At 49.8% G+C, this 8285-nt stretch overlaps 1 long non-coding RNA gene across 2 annotated transcripts in view; it reads left to right on the top strand.

The window, feature by feature from the left end:
* Positions 1 to 1124: 1124 nt before the first annotated feature.
* The window catches only part of LOC134757778 (uncharacterized), a 55471-nt gene continuing 48310 nt past the window's right edge, over positions 1125 to 8285 (top strand). Inside the window, exon 1 of one of the 2 annotated variants that reach the window (XR_010132267.1) lies at positions 1125 to 1349. This is a non-coding gene — a long non-coding RNA (uncharacterized lncRNA). Of the gene's footprint in view, positions 1350 to 7864; positions 8169 to 8285 lie in introns of those variants that run through there. The other variant, XR_010132266.1, reaches the window with a different exon arrangement.

The raw sequence follows: 8285 nt of genomic DNA, 5'->3' as shown, positions 1-8285 counted from the left end.
GAGAATTGCTTGAACCTGGGAGGCAGAGGTTGCAGTGAGCCAACGTCGTGCCATTGCACTCCAGCCTGGGTGACAGCAGGACTCCAACTCAAAAAAAAAAAAAAAAAAAAAAGTCAGTTTTGACTTCTTTTACCACATGGACCCTTCTATGGTTTGGGCACTGAAACTAAAGCAAATGGTGGAAGAAGAATTGGTACTGTACAGAAACATTTTCAGAGAAATGAGAAAGGAAAAAAGTCAAACAAAAATGATGATATATTTCCATAAAGTTACACCGAGTGTGCCTGCCTCTCCCGCCGGCCCTTCCACCTTCTCATCCTCTTCCACCTCTGCCACGCTGAGACAGCAGGACCAATCCCTCCCCTTCCTCCTCCTCCTCAGCCCACTCAGCATGGAGACAATGAGGATGAAGACCTTAATGATGATCCACTTCCACTTAATGAGTAATAAATTTATTTTTTCCTTCATATGATTTTCTTAATAACATTTTCTTTTCTCTAGCTTACTTTATTGTAAGAATACAGTAATAATATTTATAACATATAAAATATGCATTAATCAACTGTTTGTGTTATCAATAAGGCTTCCGGTCAACAGTAGGCTATTACTAAACTTTTTGGGGAGTCAGAATTTATATGTGGATTTTCAATTACGTGAGGAGTTGATGACCCTAACTTCCTCATTGTTCAAAGGTCAAGCTGTAGTTTCTAGTATTAATTCACTATTGAACTACTTGGCTGGGGCTCTGTTTTTCTGGTAGGGCCCTGAGTGCTGCAGCTACCATGGTCAGATATCTACGTATATCTGAATGTTCTCACCACGTAACCTCCAAATGGCCACAAGTTTGCAAAAAAATTTTCATAGGAATTTTTCCAGGGCAGCTTGCATGCTGACTCTGTGCTGGAGGGCAGATGGCCACACTTCCTGTAGTAGGCTGTTTGTAAGCAAAAACAGCCATAGTTATTCCCTCCCCTATCATATCCCTTCACGATGTGCCTTTGCTGCTCCTCCCATCAACAGATGGAGTCTATTTCTCCACCCCTTGAATACACGCTGGTCTTGCGACTTGGCCAATAGAATGTGGTGCAACCAAGTCCAGACCTCAAGAGGCCCAGCACACTTCCATTGCTCCCTTGGAAACCCGTCCAACCTGTGCTGTGAACATGCCTGGGCCAGCCTCCCAGAGGAGGCGAGAATGCAAAGCAGAAGGAGCCGTTCCTGCTGAGACCATCGGGACCACTAGTGCCCAGATGAGCCAGCAGCTCCCTCCAGATGCAGGGGTGAGGCCCATTTGAGGCCAGCTGAGCCCAGTCCAGATCCAAAGAACCATTCAGACCATCCACAGACTTGTGAGTAAAAGTAAACCGTTGTTATCTTTAACTACTACATTCTTGGGATGATTTGTTATACAGCAGTAGCGGATACGCCCCACGTGTGGGTGACAGCAGGAAGTAGAGAATTCCACATTTGCTTCTGACTCATAACACGTTCTGTGTCCAGGAGTCTCCAGTGCCAACAGGGATCTCCAGGGCAGCAGCAGGAAGTCCAGTCTAGCTGGCTCTGACCTCAGTGGCCGGCTGAGGAAAATGTGAGTGTATGTTTGAGTAATTGCATCTAGTCAAGTTTAAGGTGTGGGTGCTGGATATAGTCCTCAGCTCCTGGAGTGATCCTGGGTGCTAAGGGGGTCTGCTCTGTGGTAGGGACTCTCTGGGGTGGGGCAACCCTCTCCCTTCTGCTGCATTTAGTAGAAAAGTGAAGCACAGAAAGGCTGCCAGCTGCCTGCCCTCAATCGTCTTTCCTGATCTTACCAGTTACAGAGTCTGTATTATTAAGCATAGCACAGTCACCTTTCCTGGCCTCCTTTATGACAAGGGTGGCCAGTCTAAGCAGAAATCACTGGGTGGGGATTTTAGCCTGGGTAGGAGGCCTCCCTTTTCCCTCTCCTTCCCTTCCCACCTCCCAGTCCCTTTCATGCTGAGGTGCCCTGGGCACATACATCTGGCCAACCACACTCCATCATTCTCTTGCAGACAGCATCCCCTTGGCCACCCTCAGGACGAGGGGTACCTTCTAGAAGGGGATGTGTGTGATCATCTAGCTGGGCGTGTCCCTTTGGCCTCACCAACTCCTTACTCTGGGGAGGACTATGGCCCAGAAGAGCCAGCATGGAGCTCGGCAGGGCCTGAAGCCCGGGGCAGGGGCCTCACCCAGCAGGTCAAAGCCCAGCACGATTGCAGGGCTTCCTGGTGTCACTGCAGACCTGGCTCTCTGGGGACACCAGAGTTACCCTGCTTCCCGGTGGACTCATTCCTGATTCCTTGGACTATTGGAAGCTCATTCCCCTTTTCCAAGGAATGACAATTCATGTCTTTCCAAGTTAACTTCCTATTCCCACCCATTCTGTGATGTAGCTGACAATGGCTTTCTCTAAAGAAGCAAAAACCCTAAGTTGGATCTCTGCTAGGCACCCCCTTTGGAAGGTGACAGAGGGACATTTCAGCCCATCCTGAGCATGTCCCCCTCCTTGGTCCTCAAAAGTCACAGGCCCATGACTTGCCTACCTGATTCATGTGACCCTGTCCCCGCACCTGCAGGCATAGCACCTGCCATCCCTTCCTGTTCGAGACCATCCCGGAGGCCCTCAGCTCCCAGCTGCCCCTCCCATCATGGGCCTCTGCTGCTCAGTATGTTATCCAGGAAGCATGGGGCAGATGTTTTTGCCAAACCACTGGGCTGTGGCTAACCTGTGGGGGTGGTGGGGGTGACTGCACAGGTGTGTGCAGTTCCCCTCCACCTCCCAGCCATCTGGGCTCTCTGGGGGGAGCAAGTTACATACATATTTATATCAGCAGGGACTGTGGAACCCCCAGCAATAAATACTGATGGCTAAGGACTTTGGGTGCATGTTATCCACTGAGTTAAACTCCTCTCCAGCTGCCTTGAAGGTTGAGAGGCTCGGTCTATAGTATTAGCTACAAGCCCTTGATGAGAGCTCAAAGGTCTGTTCCATTACTGATGAGAAAACCAAGCCTCAGAGAGGAGCAGGGACTGGATCCAAGCATTCTGACTCCAGGGGCCTTTCTGAGGGCCAGGTGGGTCTGGCTTCATAGGCTTCCTCCAGGGAAGTGTGAACTCTGCGAACTGCAGCCTCTCCTTAGGGTATGGAGCTGCTTCTGAGGTTTTGAAGGGAGCTTCTGGAAGCCTTCCTGAGAGCTGAGCTCCTGGGTGCTGACGGGTTGCCTAGTGCTCAAGGGGATGGGCTGGGCCTCCCAGCCTGTGGTTACAGAGGGAAATGCTCTTTGGAGCCCACCCTGAGAGGACACCTGCAAGGCGTGTTCTGGGGCCCAGACAGAAGGCACCCCTGCTCCTGGAAGGCATTATTGGCAGCTGCTCAGAGGAGGAGGCCAGAGACACCCTTGTGAGATGGTTGTGCTAGGAAAGTTTTGGAAATCCGATTTTCAAAGTGAAGCAGTGAGCCTGTGTGTACGATGTGCATAATAGTTGTGCGTGTACATACATGTATGTGATGTGTACATGTGTAGGTGCACGTGTGGATATGTGAGTGTGTATGTGCATGAGAGGTGTGTTTATATGTGTGTGAATGTGTGAGCAAATATGTGAGTGTATGTATGCACATGCATCATGGGCAGGCGTGCTTGTGAGGGTGTGTGTGTGTCTTTGTGTGTGTATATTTATGTGTGTCATATGTGTAAGTGCATGTGTCTATTTGTGCACCTGAGGTTTGTGTGCATATGTGTGAGGGTATGTTAAGAATAGCCCAGGCCATGGCATGTGAATGGTGCCTGGTTTTGTCCCCTTCCAGGGAAGGAGGGAGCAGGACGGTGACACGCCATCTGTATTGGCCAGTCCTCTTTCCTGCCACCATTCTTTTGCCCCAACTTTCTTTCTGTTAAGCCTTCATCTGGGGCCTGCTACCATGTAATATTGCCTAAAGATGATCTGTCCTTCCCAGTAACAAAGCAGTGCATGCTCCTCGCAAAAAAAACTGGAAAATAGGCCAGGTGCAGTGGCTCACACCTGTAATCCCAGCACTTTGGGAGGCCAAGGCAGGAGGATTGCTTGAGTCCAGGAGTTCGAGACCAGCCTGGGCAATGTGGCGAAACAAAAAATACAAAATTAGCTAGTGGGATGGCATGCACCTGTAGTCCCAGCTACCCAGGAGGCTGAAGTGGGAGGATGGTTTGAGCCCTGGAAGCGGAGGTTACAGTGAGCCAAGATCACATCACTGCACTCCAGCCTGGGGGACAGAGCCAGACCCTGTCTCAAAACAAGCAAACAAAAAACTCCCCAAAAACAACAACAACAAAACCTTCTGGAAAATAGAGAAGAGCACAAAGAAGGAAATAAAAATTGCCTTTAGTCCCCAAAACCAGAGTGCTGGCTGTGGCTTAATAGAATGTTCTTCTGAAGCTGGGACTTAGGGAGCCGAGGAGGAGAGGGAAACACGAGCACCATCGTCATCCGAGGGCCCTTGACCCCTGGCCCCACATGGGCTAAGCCTTTGGAACTTCAAGGTCTCTTACATCGTTATGTTGTTGCTGTTGTTGCTGTTGTTTTGTTGTCGGATTCTTCATGATTCACAAAGTCCTGGAGGTGACCAGTTTGGCCTGAGCTGTGAAAACCGATATAGTGACCTGGGTTTAAATTAGGTCTCCACCAACCTAAAAGTTGTCTCATCGTGGTTGGCTCAGTCATTTAACCTCTTCAAAGTGAAGCAGTGAGCCTATGTGTATGATGTGCATAATGGTTGTATGTGTGCATATGTGTATGTGATGTGTATATGTGTAGGTGCATGTGTGGATATGTGAGTGTTTCCTCAGTTTCCTCATCTCTACAATGGGGTAAAAACAATGACCTTGAAGGGCAGTTGTTGGGGTAGACATTGTGCCTGGCCTCCTCCTGTTTTCTCTCAGACTCTTTTCTCTCCTTTCTGCTTTCTGTTCTACAGTGTGGAGAGGGTCCCTTCCAGGGCCCCTGCCCTCTGGCTTCAGATAGGCTTGGACAAATGACTAGAAGCCTGGAGGGCAGAGGCGGGGAGAGCTCAGGGTGTGTCTCCCCGCTCTGCTTTTGGGGGTGCGTCAGGCAGTGGCTGCCTCTCTGCTGCGGCTCCAGCTCCTGCCAGAGGCCCCAGAACCATCAACTCTGATGACCCCACCTTGTCCCTTTGTCCTTTCCTGTCCCAGCCCTAGTGATGGTAGCAGTGGCTTCCTGTTGTTACTAACCTCTGGGTGACCTCGACATCCTCATATGGCTGTTCATCAATTCAAAGCTGCAAAACAAGTTCCCTCTATTAAACTCCCTGGGTTGGAAGATCTAGCATGGTTTTGGTTTTGTGCTGGGACCCTGATCCGTACAGAAATGACAAGCAGGGCAGTGTCTGGTGCCAAGAGGAGGGTCAATGTGTAGCACTCAGGTCTAGAGCTGTGGCCCCTTGTGGGCTTATGACAACATCACCAGCTAACCCCTTCTCTCAAGCGAAGAGCTCAACCCTGCCTTCTCCCCTCTCGATCAAAGCCCTGACTTAGCTCCTCGGCATTTTTTTTTTTTTTTTTTTTTTTTTTTTGAGATGGAGTCTTGCTTTGTCATCAGGCTGGAGTGCAATGGTGTGATTTTGGCTCACTACAATCTCCACCTCCTGGATTCAAGCAATTCTTCTGCCTCAGCCTCCTGAGTAGCTGGGACTACAGGCCCGTGCCACCACACCTAGCTAATTTTTGTATTTGTTTGTTTGTTTTTTGTTTGAGACGGAGTCTCACTCTGTCACCCAGGCTGGAGTGCAATGGCACGATCTTGGCTCACTGCAAGCTCCGCCTCCCAGGTTCATGCCATTCTCCTGCCTCAGCCTCCCGAGTGGCTGGGACTATGGGCACCCACCACCATGCCCAGCTAATTTTTTGTATTTTTAGTACAGACTGGGTTTCACCATGTGGGCCAGGATGGTCGTGATCTCCTGACCTTGTGATCCACCCAGCTTGGCCTCCCAAAGTGCTGGGATTACATGTGTGAGCCACTGCACCCAGCCTCTTTTGGCATTTTTAGTAACATGACCCAGTGTAAGGGAATGGGCTCTGGCAGCCCTGGGTTTGAACCTAGATTCACTATTAGTAGCTGGGTGACCTTCAGCAGTCCACGTCAATTCAGCTGCATTATCTAAGCTCAGGGGATAAGAATACCTAATTCACAGAGATGGTATTTGTAAAGTACTCAATAGAGAGTAAACAGTCAGGTGTGAGGGCTCATGCCTGTAATCCTAACACTTTGGGAGAATGAAGCGGGAAGATTGCTTGAGCCCAGGAGTTAGAGACCAGCCTGGGCAACATAGCAAGATCCCATCTCTAAAGAAAGAAAGAAAGAAAGAGAGAAAGAGAGAGAGAGAGAAGGAAGAAAGGAAGGAAGGAAAGAAAAGAAAGAAAGAAAGGAAAGAAAGAAAGAAAGAAAGAGAAAGAAATAAAGAAATAAAGAAAAAGAAAGAAAGAAAGAAAAAGAAAGAAAGAAAGAAAAGAAAAAATTAACCAGGTGTGGTGGTGCACGCTTGACCTGCTCAAGGTCACCCAGCTAGTAATAGTGAATCTAGGTTCAAACCCAGGGCTGCCCTACTGCAGAGCCCAGTAATCCCAGCCACTTCCGAGGCTGAGGTGGGAAGATGGCTGTAGCCTAGAAGTTGGAGGCTGCGGTGAGCTGTGATTGTGCAATTGCACTCCAGCCTGGGCAAGAGAGTGAGACCCTGTTCTCAAAAAAGAAAAAAAGGAAAAGAAAAAAAAGTGCAGTGTCGTGTTTGTTGACTGTTATTAATCAATATTATCACCACAGACCCTTCCTTCAAGAACGTGGGATCTTTTCACCTGGTTGTGCGCGAGTGGACATTGAAATGGCTCACTTCTGGTCTTTCTAATATCTCTTGATATGAAGAGTGCAAAGACTGCTGGGAAAGGTGGGAACATTTGCACAGGGGCTGAGAATCATGGGAAGAAAAGGGAAGAGACCCAGAACCTTTCCTTTCAATGTTGGCCTGAAAACATCTTGAGTAGATTGAGATCATCACCAAAAGGCTGGGGACCATGATGGAGAGCTGAGTCTGGTGGAGTTGAATTTGCCCACACTGGGCCCACAGGTTTGCTTCTACCTGGCATGTCTTTTCATTTCTTGTCTATCCAGCAAACTTCTATACATCCTTCAAGACCCAGCTGAGTTAAGGCCTATGGTGACCTTTGGTGACATCTCCAGTAGAATTAAACCCCATCATTCCTTCTGCTCTCAGCACTTGCACATACTTCAGTGGTGGTGCCTATACACCCTCTTCTGTGAACTCTTAACGGCTCACACATCCTCCCGTCACCATGCCTGTCACATCCCTGCAGGAGTAGGAGGAGCCATGAGGGTAGTTGGTAACTGCTGAGCACTCACTGCATGTCAGGCACTGTGCTGTGTGTGTGATGCGTGTCACCCCACTGGCCCTCACCACTTCCTATGGGGTATCACCACTTTACAGATGAGGGGACAGACAGGTGTACAGACCCATCGCTACCTGACTCTGGAGGCTGCATTCTCAACCTCCCTCATTTTGCTTGTGAACCCCAGAGAAAAGGGATCGGCTTATACCCTCCTTTGTGTACCCAGTAGCTGGCAGGATGCCTGTCACCAAGTAAGTGGTCACTTAAATGTCGGGTGAAATAAAGGAACATTCCACGGTGCTGACATGCCAAGGTTTATGAAACCACTTCCCTTATGTTGCTGTGAATATTTCTGAGCACAGCTCTCTTTCTTGGGCTGGATTATTTTCTTTGGGTCAGTTCCTGGGAGTGGAATGACTGGGCCACGTCATCTTCCACCTCCCAGAGCCGCTGGCAGTGAAGGAATAAAGCTGTTCTTTGCTGCCTTGCAGGCCGGGCCCTCTTCTCACCTTGACGTGGCTCCAATGCAGGCGCCTTGGCAGGCCTGAGACAGCTACACTGAGTCCTCTGGAACCAGCGGTGGGGCCCTGTGCGGTCAGCGAGCCAGGATCCCCAGCACCACCCAGCACCCACAGCCCCTCCTCCAAACCCTCCCCAGCTGCCTCGTTGGCAACTGGATTCTGCCTGGGGGCAGGGACCAGACCTGCAGGCATCCTCCCTGACCACGCCACTGCCTCTGGCTTCCTTATTTGGAGGGTAAGAGATGAGGAGGTAGGAGAAGAGAAGAGGGTGGATGGAGGCAGCACAGGGAGGAAAGGGTTGGGCAAAGGAGGGCAGGCCATAGGGAAGGGGTGGCCCCGAGTACGTGCGTGG

Source organism: Gorilla gorilla, chromosome 21, assembly GCF_029281585.2.
Source record: "Gorilla gorilla gorilla isolate KB3781 chromosome 21, NHGRI_mGorGor1-v2.1_pri, whole genome shotgun sequence".
Taxonomy (NCBI): Eukaryota; Metazoa; Chordata; class Mammalia; order Primates; family Hominidae; genus Gorilla; species Gorilla gorilla.
This window is presented reverse-complemented; position numbering and strand designations above follow the sequence as displayed.